At 32.4% G+C, this 21,034-nt stretch overlaps 1 protein-coding gene and 1 long non-coding RNA gene across 3 annotated transcripts in view; one reads left to right on the top strand and one right to left on the bottom strand.

Annotated features, from left to right (window-relative positions):
- LOC146731473 (zinc finger MIZ domain-containing protein 1-like) overlaps window positions 1–21,034 on the top strand; it is a 175,795-nt gene that overhangs the window by 10,312 nt on the left and 144,449 nt on the right. The window lies entirely within an intron of this gene.
- LOC144357186 (uncharacterized) lies at window positions 332–10,243 on the bottom strand. 2 transcript variants are annotated; one of them, XR_014927445.1, is made up of 3 exons: window positions 10,115–10,243; window positions 8,079–8,236; window positions 332–585 (listed from the first exon to the last, which is right to left on the bottom strand). It is a non-coding gene; the product is annotated as an uncharacterized LOC144357186 (long non-coding RNA). The 2 variants fall into 2 exon arrangements; XR_014927446.1 differs by lacking the exon at window positions 10,115–10,243 and having other exon boundaries at window positions 8,079–8,254.

Here is a 21,034-nt window from a genome sequence, read left to right on the forward strand (position 1 = left end):
AAAGAACAAAATAAACGCAATCAAAGGCGCCAACCACACGCGTTGGAAATAAATAGAACGCGTTGTTAAGAGGAATCGCACCTGCATCTCGACGACGTCTTGGAAAAAATTGAAAGATAAAAAGGAATCAGTCTCGAGGAACCATTGACAATGTTTGCATGAAAAATCCCACGCGAAAGTTCGTGTTTTTTTTTGCGTATCTTTAGGAATACTCAGTTACAAACACTATAGTACCTGAATCCCGATTAATTCATAAATATGAATCGGTAAGGGTCAAGTTCCTGCAATCCTTCAAGATAGCCTTGAGTGGAGATTGAATTTGCCTTCGAAAATCTTTCTAACGATGACCTGGAAGATTGCCATGATTGAGTGCCACAATTTCTGTTTTAAGATTTATTCGGTATAATAATACAAATGTTCACCCCAACAGAGGTGGACATACAGTTTTAGCGACCCGAAGAGCTCATTGTCAACCGAGGCGAAGCACTACGATAAAGAGTTTCCGTTCCCAATAAATAATAATAATAAAAAGACTTCCCCTTCCCGGCATTATGAAATTCTTTCGTCTTTTCTGGGGGGAAAACCCTGAAAAAAAAAATGATTAGAAATTAAGAATGTATTCCATATGTACCCATAAATTATTTTCATAATTACTGATTACACACGAATATTACAGAAAAAAATAATTTGCTATATTATCTATATTTGTGCCTTTTTACCTTGCCCGTACCATCAAAGATGGAAGGGAAAGGTATATTAAGGGAAAAATTTTGTCCGGCGTTGTCGTTGTTGTTGTTGTTGTTGTCATTGTCGTCATCGTCATTAATAATTGTTATTGTGTGCATAATAACTTTACTAATTCTATTCCAAACTTTATCAAACTTGGTCACCTTATTCATCAGTATAAAGTCTTCCCTGAGTTTGAACAACAGATGTCCAGTATGAAAATATCATGCAAAAATTGAGAAAATCTGATAAAATATTTTGACTGTTTCTACTTGACTGATCACTGGTGATACACATCAAAGGTCACTGATCTCAGTGGAAATATGCATTGTTGTATGTGTTCAATGAAGCAAACGATTTATCTTGTAATAATATCCTTGGTAATGTATCTCAGAATCCCATACTGGGTTTCAAAACCAACTCATGGAGAGATTGCACAGTCTGATACACATTTGCAAACCTACCAATAAAATCTTTACAGAAAACAAGATGTCAGAAAATCAATATATGCACTCCTATGAACTGGGTGCCTAACTTTGATCAAGATCTGAAGCTAATAGAAAATCTGTTTAGTTCAAAGTTATCAAATCAAAAACAATACATAAAAAATACATTAAAAGCAAAACATTTCATCCACATTTTAAAAAGAAAATTATTCTAAAATATATGTATTCTGTATTTGACAAACAGTTCATTCGACAAATGAAAACTCACAGGAATATGTTTCAGCTATTAGAACAGAATGATAGAGTTTTTATAATACTAGTTTAAAAACGCACTTCAGAGATTGCAGTGTTTGAAGATGTAGTTTCTCAGGAGGCAACAGTTGACTTCTCCCTCCACTGGACACCAACTATTTAAGTTGATTTGCATACAAAGCAGAGCTTGCAACATGATAGCTATTCATAAAGGGTGTTTTTTTTTACTTTTCATATAATACAGTAGTCACACAATGAGGCAGTTCATATTTGTCTCAGTGAATCATTCATTTTTGACAGACACCTGTACAAAATACTTGGACTAAAGCCAGCTAAATTTGTCTGTTATCTTGCATGTTTTATGAATCTATTCACATCTAAATGCAGCACTTTTTTTTTGCAATGAGACATTTGTTTTTATTCTAAAATATCTCAATTACTTTCAATAAAGCTGGAAATTATGTTCCTTAAAATAATTAAACAAATAAGGCACCAATGTTTTTGTTAAGATATTTACATCTTTAATGGACATTCGGTAGACTGATTCCCCACTGTTGGTTCAACCCCAAAACTTGTTTGTATTCAAAATTAATTATGACAATGCATGCAATTTATATTGAAACAAACTATGATGAGGGAATTATATTATATAACAAAGGGCAAGGTCACCAGAGTTCAACTATGTTATTTGTCTTGAATTGTGACTGAAAGGAATTGGATGAAATTACAAACTATGTAGTGTGTTCGACAACTCATGTATGAATAACTTTAATAAATATGATTTTACTTGGTGAAAATATTGTATTTTTCTACATAAAAACAAAAGTCTTTATTACCATAGTGTTGTTGGTAATAGTTGAAAATGAAACATCCATGTGAACCTGCTCATATGAGGTCGAAGGAGTCTCTGTTTTCAACAGCCGTATACATCTAACTGCATCATCGCTAAGTTTCCTTGGTGGACCACGAGCTCTGCAGACATTATTTGTAAGGGTGCCCTTTGAAATGGCACATTTTCTCAATGTTTTAGCGAATACTCCGCGGGGTATATGGCTTTTTCTCACATTAGTATAATTTTCCTGGAGTTCACTCATCGCTTTCCCACATGCATTTCTCGTTCTTTGCTGCTAATATTTTTGCACTCTAATATGTTGTTGTTTTTGTCTTTCTAAACATCAAGTTTATTTTTGATTAAAATTCAACGAGATCGTTTAAATTTTGAATTTGATGACGATTCGAATTTATCCACTTGTACAGTGATCAATATTGTGTTCGAGTTCGAGTTACTAGTAATTATAAGCCTGATTTACATTTTTCTTGTGGTGTTTTTCGTCAATGTATTAAATATAAGTGCTTTGGGAAATAGCATAATTATATTGCGTAAGTGAAAGAGTCTGATGAGGCTGTATCACAACACGTTTTATTTATTTCCAGCGCGCGTGGTCGGCTCCTCTGATTGTGTTTATTTTGTATTTTTATTTTCAAAATGTATCACTGGCTGCGTTTGTTTTGTTTTATGTTTCGTCTCTTTCATTTTTCGTTCGGCTGCTGCCAATCCAATAATTCGTCGCCGCATGTACTCAGACAAGCGATTAATCGTCACAGTCATTATACTAGTAGTTTAAGTCCAATTGATTTGTAGAAATTCAGCTATGCGATGATTATATGTGCAGTTTTGCGCACCCAGACACATGCAAAAGTTAACCCAATAGATTTTCTGAACTACAGCATTCGTATTACTTATGCAAATTGAATAAGGGTCATAGTGTGAGTTGCGTTCGCAAATAACAAAGTGTAAAATTATTTTGAGCGCCGTTCGGAATAAATTTAGTCAAAATCACACACAGAATCACACACACAACACTCAAATACTAGTACTCAATACGTATCACGATTGATTGACCAGTTATATAGCTGCTTGAACTACGCACACAAGGACGTAACTATGTAAATACAGGTCACAGTTCGACTTGCGTAGCAAACGTTACAATGTGTCAAGTGATTTGAAGGCGTCTTTGTCCCCCTTCCCAATACAGAGAAGCAATACGCGTTGTATTTTGAATCGTCATTAAAACCTAAATTTATTACGAATAAAAACATAAGTTTATAGATACAATGTACGATCATCGTTACTCCAGCGGTCAGTTGGCAAGCGGACGATGTTTCTGAAGCCAGCCATAGCAAGAGCGAGCGAACAAATGCGAGCAAACAAAAGCGAGCGAGCAAAAAAAAAGCAGTCAGTTTCCGGTCGGAAAGCAGCGAGTGGTCGGAAATTAATCGATAAACGGTCGGAAAAAAAACGATAAAAGCGGGAGGTTGGGCGGAATGAGTACTGTATCTTCAATTCTCTGATTTTGATGAATTATTTTTGTAATTTTTGGTCAAAAGTGATATTTTCCACTTCTTGTTAAAAACTGCAAGTCTGATTGCTTTTATACTTGGTGTATTGGTACCTAGGGAAGACCTCGCAGATTTGTTCATTTCATGATGATTTCTTCAATTTTCTAATTTTGATAAATATTTTTAGTAAAAAGTGATATTTTTACTCCTTGTTGAAAACAGCAAGTCTGATTGCTTTGATGCTATACATATAGGTACCTCGGGTAGACCTCTCTCAAGTTTGTTCATTTTCTAATGATATTTTTAGTTTATTAATTGAAATGTGCATTGCTAACAGCGAAGCTTTCTCAGCTGAGAGGCTGCTTGTTAATTCTCTAATCTTGATTAATGTTTTTGGTAAAAGTGATATTTTTGATTTCTTGTTGAAATTATTAATATAAAAACAGGCAAAATGTAGGATGAGAGAAATGATAGCACCCAAAGGGTTAAGTGACTGATTTATCAAACTCACATTGTTGAGCTTGTTGTCTTAACTTCCTATAACATTTTCATTCTTCCATATCCAGTATATAAACAAATACCTATAGTATTAAAGATAAATTTTGTTTCTGCATAATTTGTACATTTCATACTAAGCTCAGACCAAAACATTACTATACCAAACTTAGTATTGAACAATTTTCAGCTCTGATGACATCTCCTAGTAGACTAGTTATTCAAAATACACATTTTTTGCAATGAATAAATGAGGTGACAAGTTGTCATTAGACAATGTACATGCAGTCATGCCATATTTACATTTTTTTAGTGTCTTACATATTTATTTTTTTTGTCATAGTTTATTTGAGCTGATGACCTATAATGTTTGTGAATAAAAAGAAAAGATGAAAAGCCTGTTGTTGGTTTTTTGATCAAACTGCTATAATGAGTTTAGTATATATATGAATTTCAAAATATATCATTCAAAAATAAATGTGCATGTTGCTAATGGCAACAAATCAAGTTAAAAAAATTATTTGAATCATTTTGGAACATATATTTTGCTTGTTGAAACTAATTGAATTAATGTTCTGCATATTATACCATGTTCTGAAACACAGAGTTCTCATTGGTTGATTTGTACCATGTGCAGCCCTATTATCAGACAATAAATGAGTAGTATTTGAGCTCAATGCATGCATACACACATTATTGTTCCCTCAATTTTTGTATAAATCATTTGAACAACATACACTCGATGATTCTTTCATGTTATCCTGCTTATTTTCATCTAGACAATTATTAAATAATTGGCTCATCTGTGTCTTGTCCATTATTGCGCACATCTCTGTCTTTGCCCCGTTATCATGCAATAATGGGTGGTACGTCATTATTTAATCTCTTATAAAATCTAAGTAAGATTTGATTTTCTAATCACTAGCATTTGTTGGCATTTGTTATTTTCCCCTCTATTTCACCTCGGCTCTCTCTTTGAGATTAATGTTATCTCCCAAAAATACCAAGGTTCATTCCACCTACATGTATGAGTAGGTTGAGCTGTTACGCAAATTAGTACAGAATTATGCTAATGAGATTGTTGATGTGTAATTTGATGAGTAGTTAAGATATATCCTGATGAAATGGCAGGGAGGTCAAAGGTCAGTCGGTTTCCATCTCGCTGTCAGGCAGATTGCAATTGAAAGTATCATGGGAGGCAGAGAACTCTGGGTAATATTTCACATGCTGTAAACTAGATGCGACAGCTACTATATTGCTGGAAACAGTAAACTCATAAATTGGAAGTGGATTCTGTTATTGAAAAATAAAGTAAGCCCTTGTGACACTAACTATGCTTTGTAATGTATACTCTCAATTATGGTTTACTGCAGGGAAAACTCATCTTTTTAGCATTTATTTTGCCAATTTGTCTCAAATGCATCAGAGTATGTATTAAATATTAATTTGAGTGTATTGTGTGGAAAATGTAGCATAGAAAAAAAAAATAATAATTGCTTTAAATCAATTTTTTACACTTTTATAAATTATAAAATGTAAGACTTGATGAATAGATCAGTTTCCTTTCATTGCGAGAACACACTTTATGCATGAAATTGAACATAAAAACAGAACAAACAGAGATGATAGCATTGTAGCGACGTCAAAACTTTGAGATTTGACAAATGTGAAAGTATTTTGTGGTATTTCCTCGCTTAATAATATGTTTACACTTTTGATTATGGTCAATTTTGATGAAGTAAGGCAATCTCAACGTAAGTTATGGATACTTTTGATAGTAATTTCCCAAAATTTGCTAAAATTTTTCCTGTGATTGATTCGCTGTTTGAATGCTTGAAGAAAAATATTGGGAACCCAAATTAGTTTTCGGCTCTGATGTGCAGAGCACAATGGGAGGCCAATGTCATACCAATGTCTGTCTGTGTGGGAGGATAGATGGATGGACAGATATTTCAGTTTTTTTTGTTTCACCAATATCTCAAAATCTACTGGCTGGATTAGATTGCAATTTTGTGCACAGATAAACTTTGTGATGAATTCCAGACCTGAGTAGCTTTTGTACATATATGTGCATAATCATTTGCTAATTAGAATATTATTTAACTATTCAGCATGTTTTGTTGAAATCTAAGCAACACTCATATGGGTAAAAACTTGGTACATGCGTATTGTTTGTGAAGTTGCATGACTGTTAATTATTTTACATCAATCCATACATTTTAATTAGCTAATTTACATAATTGTTTCAGTTTGTTGTGTGTATAAAACAATAGTTTTGCCTAATTCTTTGAAACTTGGAATGTGCTAGCTATATCTATAGATGAATATCTGGCATTATTTGTAGCTATGTATATTTGTTAAACATGTCTCAAAATTAAATAGGCCTTGTATTCTCAAAACTGAACAGTCCCTTGTATCCCCCAAAATTGAATAGACCTTGTATTCCCAAAAAGAACAGTCTCTGTATTCCCAAATTTCAACAGTTCCTGTATTTCCAAAACTGAACAGTCCCTGTATTCCCAAAACTGAACAGTCCCTGTATTCCCAAAACTGAACAGTTCCTCCGTGTATTTCCAAAACTGAACAGTCCCTGTATTCCCAAAACTGAACAGTTCCTGTATTTCCAAAACTGAACAGTCCCTGTATTCCCAAAACTGAACAGTCCCTGTATTCCCAAAACTGAACAGTTCCTCCGTGTATTTCCAAAACTGAACAGTCCCTGTATTCCCAAAACTGAACAGTTCCTCTGTGTATTCCCAAAACTGAACAGTCCCTGTATTCCCACAATTGAACAGTCCCTCCCTTTATTCCCAAACTGAAAAGTCCCTCCCTGTATTCCCAAAACTGAACAGTCCCTGTATTCCTAAAATTGAACAGTCTCTCCTTGTATTCCCAAAATTGAACAGACCTTTTCTGTATTCCCAAAACTGAAAAGTCCCACCCTGTATTCCCAAAACTGAACAGTCCCTTTCTGTATTCCCACAACTGAACAGTCCCTGTATTCCCAAAACTGAACAGTCCCTGTATTCCCAAAACTGAACAGTTCCTCCGTGTATTCCCAAAACTGAACAGTCCCTGTATTCCCACAATTGAACAGTCCCTCCCTTTATTCCCAAACTGAAAAGTCCCTCCCTGTATTCCCAAAACTGAACAGTCTCTCCTTGTATTCCCAAAATTGAACAGACCTTTTCTGTATTCCAAAAACTGAACAGTCCCTTCCTGTTTTCCCAAAACTGAACAGTCTCTGTATTCCCTAAACTGAACAGTCCTTTCCTGTATTCCCAAAACTGAAAAGTCCCTCCCTGTACTCCCAATATGAACAGTCCCTTTCTGTATTCCAAAAACTGAACATTCCCTACCTGTATTCCCTAAACTGAACAGTCCCTCTGTGTTCCCAAAACTGAACAGTCCCTCTCTGTGTTCCCTAAACTGAACAGTCCTTCCGTGTATTCCCTAAACTGAACAGTCCTTTCCTGTATTCCCAAAACTGAAAAGTCCCTCCCTGTACTCCCAATATGAACAGTCCCTTTCTGTATTCCAAAAACTGAACATTCCCTACCTGTATTCCCTAAACTGAACAGTCCCTCTGTGTTCCCAAAACTGAACAGTCCCTCTCTGTGTTCCCTAAACTGAACAGTCCTTCCGTGTATTCCCTGAACTGAACAGTCCTTCCCTGTATTTCCAAAACAAAACGAAACAGTATGGCATTTGCACATTATTTTTTCATTTTTCAGTTTGTGATCTCTAAAAAAAAATAGTTGAATTAAAATTAAAGAGATAACAAATCTGTACTATAATATGTTGTTGAATCTCATTTACCTTACTCCATCCTTCTTTCCCTCTTCATAATGGTATATCCTATACTTCTCTTCCCCCACTCTTCCTTTCTTCTTCCCCTCAGCATTAATGGTAGATCCCATATGTTTTACTTCTCTTTTCCTCTCTTCTTTACCTGTACATTAATGGTACATCCCATACTTGATGGGAGAATTCTGTTTTACAGTGTAGAACATTAGTGTAAATGTCAAAAGTGCCTGTCTTGCTTTGCTAATCATTTCATCATATTTGGTGATAACAAATAATGCCTGTAGCATAAAATGCATAAATCCCTAGCTTGGTATTTATCTTGTGCACAGTGTAGAACCACTTCAGTTTCTGGCTTCCTACATACGCACACATATACTGACGGCTATGATTTGATATGCTGTTGCTTCACAAGGAGGAAAATAAATCTTGCACACAGACTCCTGTAACTATACTGATCTGAATTGCAAACTATACTTTGCAATTCAGATCATTTCTTGAAAAATTATGTCTCATTTGTCTTGTTAATGTGGAAGTAGTCAGAAACTGCTTCAAGATGGTTGTTGCATTATTCATGTGAAAACGACCACGACGTACTCTTTGAAAAAAAGATATAAGTAAACCATGCAATGCTATATTGCCTGGTTTTTTAATCAATCAATTAGTCGTTTAGTTGTAAATGAATAATTAACAACTTGAAAAAACATTTAACAAACAAATAAATGAAAAAAATAGCAAATAACCTATGAAGGGGAATTCATTGAGAAAAGTGTAACAAACTGATAACCTACAGGAAGAGGGGGTAATCACTGAGAAAAGAGGTAACAAACAAAAATAACCTACAGGAAGAGGGGGTAATCACTGAGAAAAGAGGTAACAAACAAACATAACCTACAGGAAGAATATCACTAAAAAAGTTGTTTCATACTTAGAAGTAATACGAACAAAATGATTAGTATGGGTATGGAGGGGAGAAAAGCTGATTAAACTGTCCTCAAAAGAAACAAGTCATTAAATGACATAATATTTTCACTGAATTTGTGGTGAAACTTTTTGCAAATTTTTATGGATATTTCTTTAATTTTTAATAATGAGCATAATTTCTCAATGCATACAAGTCTTAAGCAAAATATTTCCAATAAATATATGAAAAAAATAATAATAATGCAAGTTTATTTTGTGAAAAGCAACTAAATTGACCTTGCTGTTCAAGGGTTATATATGCTCTTTATAGATACAAATATATGAACTTGAAAGCAAGGCTAATTGACAAAAATGCTTTTTTAACTCAATTGGTATTAAATCAATCAATTAGTACAAAAATGTCTCAAACATAAAGCAGAATCAACTACTGACAATCAACAGTGTCAAAAACATGAAAAAAGCAATGTTTTAAATAATACATAATAATGATTACAAATATGAACCCACAGCTACACTTTAGCAGCATTGAGTTTCCTCCAGTTTTTCTGAAAGGCATATGATTAGCATACAAAATATATGCCAAGTATAGTTTATTTTGTCTAATATTCAGTAAAAAAAGACAAAGTGAAAATGAAACTAGCAGTTTTGTCATGAAATATGAACAGTTTTAACTAATTGTTTCACCTTCATTTCTTCTTGTGCTCCAACCTTTTAAAAGATCCTTCACAGGCCATTAAAGCCTCTCTTTGAGATCGTTAGTATGTACTTTATAACCCACACGATAAAAAATGTGACGCTTTGAAGTTAATTTGACCTCAAAGCGGTATAAATTGACGACCTCAAGTTTTTTTAGTCCGTGATCAGAACAACAAATTATAGCTGCTACTGACATCTATTACCATATCATTAGTAATACACAAGTCTATAATTGTTGGTAGAAATAAATCAGCTGAATAATTATTGTAACAAATGAAACGCAAGTTGAATAAATGATTGATTGTTTTTGAAAAATTAGCTTGCTTAGCTTAAATACTGGGTTGAATTCTGGCCGCACACAGGTGTGATATTGTTGACAACGAGAATGTGAATTTGCTGATCAAAAAGCATTAAATTGTTACATCACTCACCTGCATAGATATATTGTCAGATCTTATTAGTATTCTGCTCACATGTGCTATTTACAGAATCTCATATACTATCGGTAAGAATACTCAGACAGTTAAGGAGGGTCACACCTATATCTGTTTCTTTATGCTTTCACTGTAATGGATGGAATTAGGATACAAACAAAATTTTGTCACTGAACCGAGAAATTAAAGTCCGAAATGTCTGAAAAAATGACAATATTTGCATTTTATCTTTGGTCTCTATTATATCATTCATATCTCAAAATTTTCTATGCGAAATTGCATTGTAATATCGTTAAAAATATTTTAATAATTAACATTCAATGTAGTTATTTTCCAGTGCGATAATATTGTTTTATATTCAATGGTAAGTTGCCTCCCATAGTGCATTGCACATATGCTCAGTCATGGAAAATTTGAATTCAGCTTGAAACTGCCTTAATGCATTTTAGGAACAGGTTTCATTTTTATTCTGTATTTTCTAGATTCTTCATTTAACCTGATTAGGTATCACAAATTGAGTCAGGTGTGGATGCCTGTAATTTCAAATTGTAATGTAATGTTACTCTTTACCAACCTAGAGGGGCCGTTCTGCCATTAAGAACTTTTCAAGCATTTATATATATAGTAATTACATAGTGTACCCTTAACTATCCTAATATTGTCAAGTATCATAAGAAATCTTTGTCTTGTGCTGGGTAAGTGAAATGCCAGAATGGTTTGTTGAAAAAATAATGGCACTAAAGTGTTTGGAGACTTGATTCTCGATATATTAGTAGTTTCTCCAAGGTATTCTTGACTACTGGTCTGCTTAACAGTTTATTCTGACCTCTGAGGGCGCTGTATTTTGTCCGTTGAATGATTCTTACAAATCTGGAAATCAAAGTCGCGCCTGACAAATATGTGTGCTACTGTTGACTCTTTGAACACCGTAATGCTCATCCAAAATCTTTCCCGCAAAAATGTTGATGTAACATTTTTATGTATTTTTTTTTTTACTATTTCTTTTGATTTTGGTCTAAATATTCAAGAAATATGGACAAAATTATGCAGATTGATTTTCTGAAAAGTTAAACTCCTTAATTATTTCTACCTCAATTTGGATCCAACATTATGCCTATTTTTAAGTATTTCTCTATGTTTTGTTTTTTTTACTATAATTTTGATTACAATTTGTAAAAAGTGAAGAGAGTTTTAAATTGTGAAAGGGTTAAAACAAATTAAAATTAACCCTGTAGATCACTTATAAGAGAGGAAAGATATTCACATTTCATTTTCCACCTCTATTCAGCGCAGACACACATACATCAAACGTGGCAGTAACATCAATGTTATTGTGGAGTTATAGTCTTACACATGTACATACATGCATTTAATGCTTACAATATCTGCTAGTTAAATCTGTATATCATCTGTTTAAGTGACTCTTCTTTCTTTGCCCTTTATATTTTTTTATGCTTTACTACTGTTTTGTTCATGCATCGTTGGTTTTTGAAGTGATTGCTTTTCTTGCAACAGACCTAAGCTTTCATTCAATTTGTTTGGTGTCAGGTAGAACCTATGCGTAACAGGTAACATTCATCTATTGTCTCCCCATCAATTGCACTTTCATAGAGCATAGTTTTGATTGAATTCATCATTTTGAGTAAAAATCAGTCAACAATTTCATTATCATAGATAATAAATAATTCTTAAATTAGTTAGAGTAGAGCTTGATATTTTTATGTGTGTACGTGTGTGTCCGACTGTTCCACTGATATCTCAAGAACCATATGTTGGTTTTGATGAAACTTGATGCATAGATGCTTTGGGCTAATTTGGTTTTGGTAAAAATCCATGCATATCAATTACCTAATTTGCATAATGATTAATCATTTTTCTGCTTTTCCACTAATCACTCAAGTACTAATCATCACATTACAATGGAACTTGGTACATAGATGTAATAGAACAATTCACAGACTTTATAAGTTTTGGGTTAAAATCTGTGCATATTAATTACCTAATTTGCATAATCAGTACAGTTTTGGCTTTTCGCTGATATTTTAAGTACTAAGTATTACATTGCAATGAAACTTGGTACATATATGCTCTAGAACTATGCACAGACCTAATTAAGTTTTTAATAAAAAGCTGTGCATATTAATCACTAAATTTAAATAATGATTAGTTAATTTTTGGCTTTTCCACTGATATATCAAGTACTAATCATCACATTTCAATGAAACTAGGTACATGGATGCTCTGGGACAATGCGCAAACCTGTTTAATTTTGGTTTAAATCTGTGCATATTAATTACCTAATTTGCATAATATTTTTTCAGCTTTTCCAAGTTCTAGTAACATTTCAATAAAACTTTGTACATTGATATGATGGTATGTGACATTGCCTGGGAACAATGCATTAGTTTTTGATTGAAATTTGCACATATTAATTGCCGAATTTCATTGCAAATTGCTAGGGTAATCCACAGATGTGATCAGTTTAAAAATGAAAAACATGCATATTGATTATCTAATTATTATTAGCCAATTTCAGATATCGCAAAAAATCTGATTTAAATTGAACTAGTGGTAGAGGTGGTAGAGTATTATAAACTTCAATAATGTGGGTCACATTGTTTTCATATTGTACATTTCAAGTTGCCAAGCTTCTTGTTTGGAAGGCTAATTAATTTTTAATATGTCTCCAATACTCTCAATACATTGGAGTTCCTTCTAAACTTTCTTTGATTGCGGTTTTCACGGGAACACTAAAATAGAAAAAGAAAACTGGACCAGAAAACTGAGATATCGCACAACAGAACCGGTGAATTAAGATATCGCACAACAGGACCAGTGAATTAAGATATCGCACAACAGGATCAGTAAATTGAAATATCGCACAACAGAACAAGTGAATTGAGATATCACACAATTAACAAGATCAGAGAACTGAGATATCACACAACAGGATAAGGGAATTGAGATATCACAAAACAGCATCAGAAAATTGAGATGTTTCTCACAAATACAAGAGAATTGAGAAATTACAAAATTTGACAAGATAATTGAGATATTGCACAAGCTTATTAGAGATTTGAGATATCGCACAACAGGATCAGAGAATTGAGTCAGAACTGAATCAAAGTATTATCTCGTTTGTGTTATTTTATATTAGAAAAATTCTTCAAAGAAATCATCTTGCAGACATGGGCGATCATAGAAGTTAATGTTTTAATGGCAATGTTTGTGTTTTTCCAGGGTAAGTTTAGATCACTATGATGATGGTTGTTAAACTATATGATGTGTATGATGATAAAAGCAATGCGAAAACGATAAATACTCACTGTATATGAGTGAACTTAACATAGTGAAAGCATGGTGTCAATATGATAGGAATAACGTTGTTACCCAAGAGCTGTACTATATGAAGATGACAGATTGCATGTATATGGAATATCTTGCGCAGGGCAAGGCAACAATTATAGTTATACTATGTTAAGAGGAACTTATTTTTTCTATTTTCAAACATATTGTTGATGTTAAAGCTAAAAGTCCTTTGGAAATATTTGATGATTTTCTCTTAATGATGATATTTTTGTAACTGATATTTTAGAGATAAGACAGGAATGTGGTAATGAACTCCAGGATCATATACCCTTTTAATGATGGATGACGGCATCCCACCCCTGCCCCCACCCCACACTCCCACCCACTACTACCATTACTACAGTCAATCATACTAGTGGTACAACAATTAATTGTAAACCCCACAGACATTAACTGATATGTATCAGAAGTGCAAATATACTAGTCTCTGATTGACTTCATGTGGTTGTAAATAGATAGATCTACTGACCTCACTAGTTAGAAATCACACTAGCATCACGTGAGGGACAGGGTGCAAGAAGGGACATATATTTTTTCATGGTCATCCATTATTTTGCATTTTTGATATTTTACAGGACATTTTTAGTTAATTTCTCTGTTTAAAAAAAAACAGTAACAACTTATAAGCAAGTCTATGGCACATGCAAAATTAATATCAAGATACCTCAGTAAATCAGCTTTAAAAGAATAGACAAATGATTGTTCAAATACTCTTTGTGGCAGTAATTTTAGCAAAGTGTGTGGCATTCTTTTGTTCAAAAGTATGTAGTTCATGTTCTCTTTGAATCAATACACTCCATATAGCACGCATTAACAACATGGTCTGGTATTTCTAAACATCAGTGATCAAATTCCATCCCACAAAAAAACATTCATTTGGTGCCTTGCCAAAGGTCAGAGGTCAACATCTATTATTTATTTATGTTTGTCGTGTGTTTTATCCCATAGACATTTACATTACATTCCTTCAAGCACAAGATAGTTTTGACCTCTAACCCCTGTTGCTGGGCGATAAAGTCTGCCATCATGGGAGATTTTTTTTGGTGATAGCACAAACGGGTCAGGAATTTATTTGAACTTTTACATATCTACGAATCTAAGCAGTAGTAATTATATTAGATACTTGAATATCCTCAAGGAATTCTGACATAATAACAATATACCAATACTTAATAATAATTAATAATAGAACCATATATTTGCAGAAAATATATTTCAGCGAATATTTGTAAATTGTAGATTTGTAGATTAGAAAACATATCCAGATTGCTGTTCATCATGGGCATCAATTAAAATGTGCAAATTGTCACAACAAAATAAAAACAAAAATAAAAGCACAATTTTTATAGCAGAGTGTGTCCCCCAACAAATTTAGGAAACAAATTGACCAGAAATTTTTTTAGCTCCACAGTTGACTTTGTCGAGCGGAGCTTATTATATGAGCGATTGTCCATTGGCGTTTTACTTTTTCGACATCTTCTTGAAAATCACATTTGCTTTGATATTATACATATATGACCTACAGGTAGACCTCTCTCAGATTTGTTCATTTCATGATGATATCTTCAATTCAATTTTGATGAATATTTTTGTAATTTTTGGTAAATGTGATATTTTTAGCTCCGCCGACACAGCGGAGCTATTCATATTACTGATTGTCCGTCGGTGGCGGCGGCGTCAACTTTACAATTTCAACTTCTTCGAAACCGCAGATCAGAATGTTTTCAAATTTGATATGCGAGTACCTTGGATGGTTCTTTCTCAAATTTGTTCATTTCATGTCAAAATCTCAAATTCTCTATTTTTGGTGAATATTTTTGTCATTTTTGGTAAAAAGTGATATTTTCGACTTCTTGTAAAAAACCACAAGTCCGATTACTTTGATATTACACATATAGGTACTACATGTAGACCTCTCTCAGATTTGTTCATTTTGTAATGATATCCTCGATTCTCTAATTTTGGTGAATATTTTTGTCATTTTTGGTAAAAAGTGATATTTTCGACTTCTTGATAAAAACCTCAAGTCCAGTTGCTTTGATATTACATATATAGGCACTACATGTGGACCTCTCTCAGATTTGTTCATTTTGTAATGATATCTCAAATTCTCTAATTTTGGTGAATATTTTTGTCATTTTTGGTAAAAAGTGATATTTTCCAATATTGTTGAAAACCGCAAGTCTGATTGCTTTGATACTATACATATTGTTCATTTTCTAATGATATCTTCTGTTCTTTAATTGTAATGTGCATTGCTAATAGCAGAGCTATCTCAGCCGTAAGGCTGCTTGTTCATTTCTTGGTAAAAACCACAAGTTTGATTACTTCAATACATATAGGTACCACAATTAGACCTCTCTCAGATTTGTTCATTTCATGAGGATATATTTAATTCTCTAATTTTGATGAATATTTTGTTCATTTTGGGTAAAAAGTGATATTTTTGACTTCTTGTTAATCACAGATACTACATATGGATCTCTCTCACATTTGTTCATTTTGTGATATCTTCAATTCTTTAATTGAAATGAGCATTGCTAACAGCAAAGCTATCTCAGCCGAGAGGCTGCTTGTTTTTTTTTCTTTTTTCTAATGTGAATGTTGCTGACTTTTTTAAGACATATAACTTTATCTCAACAATATTATGCAAATTTTTATTTACTTTGAAAAATTTTCTTTTCAAATTTGGGCAGGTTTATTTTGTGAAAGGTGACAGAAGTATGATATTTGTGTACAAAGGTCAAAGGTTAATCTTTTTGTGAGAATAGAACTGAAAATGGAAATATTGTAAATTTGACACCAGAATTTTTTTATTACAGACTTGTTTATTGTGAGAAAATTTTAATATGTTAAAAGACTTTTTTACAAATTAAACATGCATCGTTTAATAAAAATTTGTTCAAGAGAACGGAGAAATTAACAGAAATTATAGAAAAATAAATCAAAATGTTGACAATGAGACAAGTTAAGGCTTTTAAAAGTTCAAAGCACACAGTTCAAATGGTTTAGAACTATTCTGTCCATAATAACTAGATAATTTACATATTATTTAACACATTTGTTATGAGATTCACCACCATGCATAAATGCACTGGTCTAAACATGTATCTGTTTCATGGACATGCCTGGACACCTTGTAAATATGCATGTACATTTTACATGCCAGAAGTGAGTTTGGAATTATTCTGTACATAACAATGAGATAATTTATATTGTCAGAAGTGAGTTTGGAATTATTCTGTACATAACAATGAGATAATTTACATTGGGCCATTCCAGTTTATATCTGCACCCCCCCTGTTGATGAGCTTGTGTGTTTACTTCATACAGGGTATAATTTCCATGGGTGTATAAGTCATACAAAGTTTTATTTCCAAATCACCATTCACCATACAGTGATGGAAATCCAATACTATAGTTCCTACTTATGGTGTTGATGCATACTTTTTTATCATATACAGTCAGAATTCCAAGTTTTTTTAGTCATACAGTCTTGGAAATCCAACCTCATCAACCGGTATGTGGCGAGACAAACTAGGCCATATTTTATTTAGTAGCTGTAACTGCCTGGATTTCCAGGTTTTTTTTTCCATACTTGTCTGGATTTCCAGATTCTGTTTCTCCATATACAGTTGGAATTCCGGGGTATTTTCCCCATCATACAGTGCTGGAAATCCGACCTCATCAACAGGGGGGTGCAGATATAAACTGGAATGGCCCATTGTCAGAAATGAGTTTGGAATTATTCTGTACATAACAATGAGATAATTTACATTGTCAGAAGTGAGTTTGGAATTATTCTGTACATAACAGTGAGATAATTTACATTGTCAGAAGAGAGTTTGGAATTGTTCTGTACATAACAATGAGATAATTTACATTGTCAGAAGTGAGTTTGGAATTATTCTGTACATAACAGTGAGATAATTTACATTGTCAGAAGAGAGTTTGGAATTATTCTGTACATAACACTGAGATAATTTACATTGTCAGAAGAGAGTTTGGAATTATTCCGTACATAACAATGAGATAATTTACATGTCAGAAGAGAGTTTGGAATTATTCAGTACATAACAGTGAGATAATTTACATTGTCAGAAGTGAGTTTGGAATTATTCCGTACATAACAATGAGATAATTTACATTGTCAGAAGTGAGTTTGGAATTATTCTGTATATAACAATGAGATAATTTACATTGTCAGAAGAGAGTTTGGAATTATTCCGTACATAACAGTGAGATAATGTACATGTCAGAAGTGAGTTTGGAATTATTCCGTACATAACAATGAGATAATTTACATTGTCAGAAGTGAGTTTGGATTTATTCTGTACATAACAATGAGATAATTTACATTGTCAGAAGTGAGTTTGGAATTATTCTGTACATAACAATGAGATAATTTACATTGTCAGAAGCGAGTTTGGAATTATTCTGTACATAACAATGAGATAATTTACATGTCAGAAGTGAGTTTGGAATTATTCCGTACATAACAATGAGATAATTTACATTGTCAGAAGTGAGTTTGGAATTATTCCGTACATAACAGTGAGATAATTTACATTGTCAGAAGTGAGTTTGGAATTATTCCGTACATAACAATGAGATAATTTACATTGTCAGAAGTGAGTTTGGAATTATTCTGTACATAACAATGAGATAATTTACATTGTCAGAAGTGAGTTTGGAATTATTCTGTACATAACAATGAGATAATTTACATTGTCAAAAGAGAGTTTGGAATTATTCTGTACATAACAATGAGATAATTTACATTGTCAGAAGTGAGTTTGGAATTATTCCTTACATAACAATGAGATAATTTACATTGTCAGAAGTGAGTTTGGAATTATTCCGTACATAACAATGAGATAATTTACATTGTCAGAAGTGAGTTTGGAATTATTCTGTACATAACAATGAGATAATTTACATTGTCAGAAGTGAGTTTGGAATTATTCCTTACATAACAATGAGATAATTTACATTGTCAAAAGAGAGTTTGGAATTATTCCTTACATAACAATGAGATAATTTACATTGTCAAAAGAGAGTTTGGAATTATTCTGTACATCAATGAGATAATTTACATGTCAGAAGTGAGTTTGAAATTATTCCTTACATAACAATGAGATAATTTACATGTCAAAAGAGAGTTTGGAATTATTCCATACATAACAATGAGATAATTTACATTGTCAGAAGTGAGTTTGGAATTATTCCTTACATAACAATGAGATAATTTACATTGTCAAAAGAGAGTTTGGAATTATTCTGTACATCAATGAGATAATTTACATGTCAGAAGTGAGTTTGAAATTATTCCTTACATAACAATGAGATAATTTACATGTCAAAAGAGAGTTTGGAATTATTCCGTACATAACAATGAGATAATTTACATTGTCAAAAAAGAGTTTGGAATTATTCCGTACATAACAGTGAGATAATTTACATGTCAGAAGTGAGTTTGAAATTATTCCATACATAACAATGAGATAATTTACATGTCAGAAGTGAGTTTGGAATTATTTTGTGCATGATAGTTGGGTAATTTACATAATCGTCTTATTGCTGCCCTTAAAAAAATAACTATTTTCCTGTCATCAAAACATACATGAAGATATATTTTATTTGGCGAGTATTTGGTGAGACTCTAAAATGACATTCAAAATGTAGTAGAACACATGTTCATTCTATAAGGTTCATTAAAAACAGGAAAGCAGCAGCAAGAAAATTGTAAATAATGTAACATTTCTCTGTCAAAAAATTAGCCCCACCTTTTTATTGGTCATCACAATAAATTGAAATCTGCACTTTACTAACTGAACTCATAAATTTGTCTACTGGCTTCTGGATGGGCAGACTACAGCTCATTTTTCAACTGACTATTTCCCGCCAAAATAAATTCTTGTTTTACTTTCATGTATAAGACCCTGAATATTGTGACTTTACATTTTGACAAAATTTTCACTACATTGTGCTGACATATTTAAAATAAAGTGATTCAATATTGATGGCTATTAAAAAAGTGACATGGTTCTTTTTCCATTTCACACTTACATATGTTGTACATATGTTGAAAGACAAGTTTGTGACACAGATATGTTAAGCTAAATTAGACATCCTAATTATCTAATTATTGGGTAAACTGAGATCATAATCATACTTAATTAGTTACGGATTATAAGAAGGATTATTCAAAATCTATATCTGAAATTACAGCAAATATTAAAACTTTGAAAACATTTACTTATTTCTGGTATTTGGATTAGCAATCACTTATTTTTTATGAATATCTTGATTTGTAAGTCATAGAAAAATAACCTTTGAATCACCAGAGGCACCCAGTTTTTAACTCATACTAGGAAAAAAAACAATTCCTTTAAATGAGGCCTGGGAAATGGGACTCAAATGAAATATAATCATTTATTTATGGTGTCTTGTTAATATCAATATTCTTAAGTGGCCCTGCATGTCTCATGCAAGTATTCACTGATCTTAAGGGGCTCTTTTCCAGGGTTCTGAATACATTTGTATTGAGGCATGGTATTGTGGAAATGTCTTGAGAATTGAACAGTATACCCCATGAATGCCAATTACTCAATAGCATTGATGTAATGTGTATTTTATAGAAATACCTTTCTTTGTTGTTTTCATCTACTGAAAAGATGCTGTAATGTATAGTTGACTTTTATTTGTTCAGAGATTTTTAAGACTTGTTCTATTGGTAAACTTTCTGTGACATTCAAAATAACAATTATTTGTATGTCTAATTATTAAACGACCAGGAATTATTCTATTTTATATAGAAACAAAAAATACTGAGATCCCAATAATTTATTGAAAGTAGTCACATCGTCTAAAAAGAATTTTTTTTTTTTTTTTGAGTCTTGCAATGTCAAGTAACTTCAAGAAAAAAAACAGACAATAGAAAGCATTTCATGGAAACATTATTTGAATGGTAATTGGCATTAATAAACAAATTAAATTATAATATTCCTTTATATGTAAAGAATGGTAAACCACTTATTCACTTGAATTTCCGAGCCAGGAAATATAACTTTGAAACAAAGTCATCACCCAGCATGCATTTCACTTCAAACAAACAATTTATATTACCTGCGTTGTATACATCGTTGTATTGAACTCATGTTGACACTGTGCGAATACTGGTGCTTTTAATAGTCATCCTGAGTTTTGTGAAATTACTAGCAAACAGCAAAAAAGCATTGAATGTCTTTAAAGACATTGATGTCTCAATCGTTTTTTTTAGAAAAAACACATAATATGATACTTAAGAATTTCCTGTCAAGCATTAACTGCAATATTGAAATAAAAATAATAATTTATTGCAAGAAATAATGAAATTTAAATAAATTCTCAATGAAATATAGTTCTTTAAAAATAATAAAAATATATCAGGGAAAATTCATTGTATTCAGTCGTAACTTATCATAAATAGGATAGGTTGTGTTGTATGTACTGAAATAAATTACAACCTTTGTGAAAACAGCAAATGCTGACAGAATCCAACCATAA

This window comes from Saccoglossus kowalevskii, chromosome 19, assembly GCF_978046115.1.
Source record: "Saccoglossus kowalevskii chromosome 19, keSacKowa6.1, whole genome shotgun sequence".
Taxonomy (NCBI): domain Eukaryota; kingdom Metazoa; phylum Hemichordata; class Enteropneusta; family Harrimaniidae; genus Saccoglossus; species Saccoglossus kowalevskii.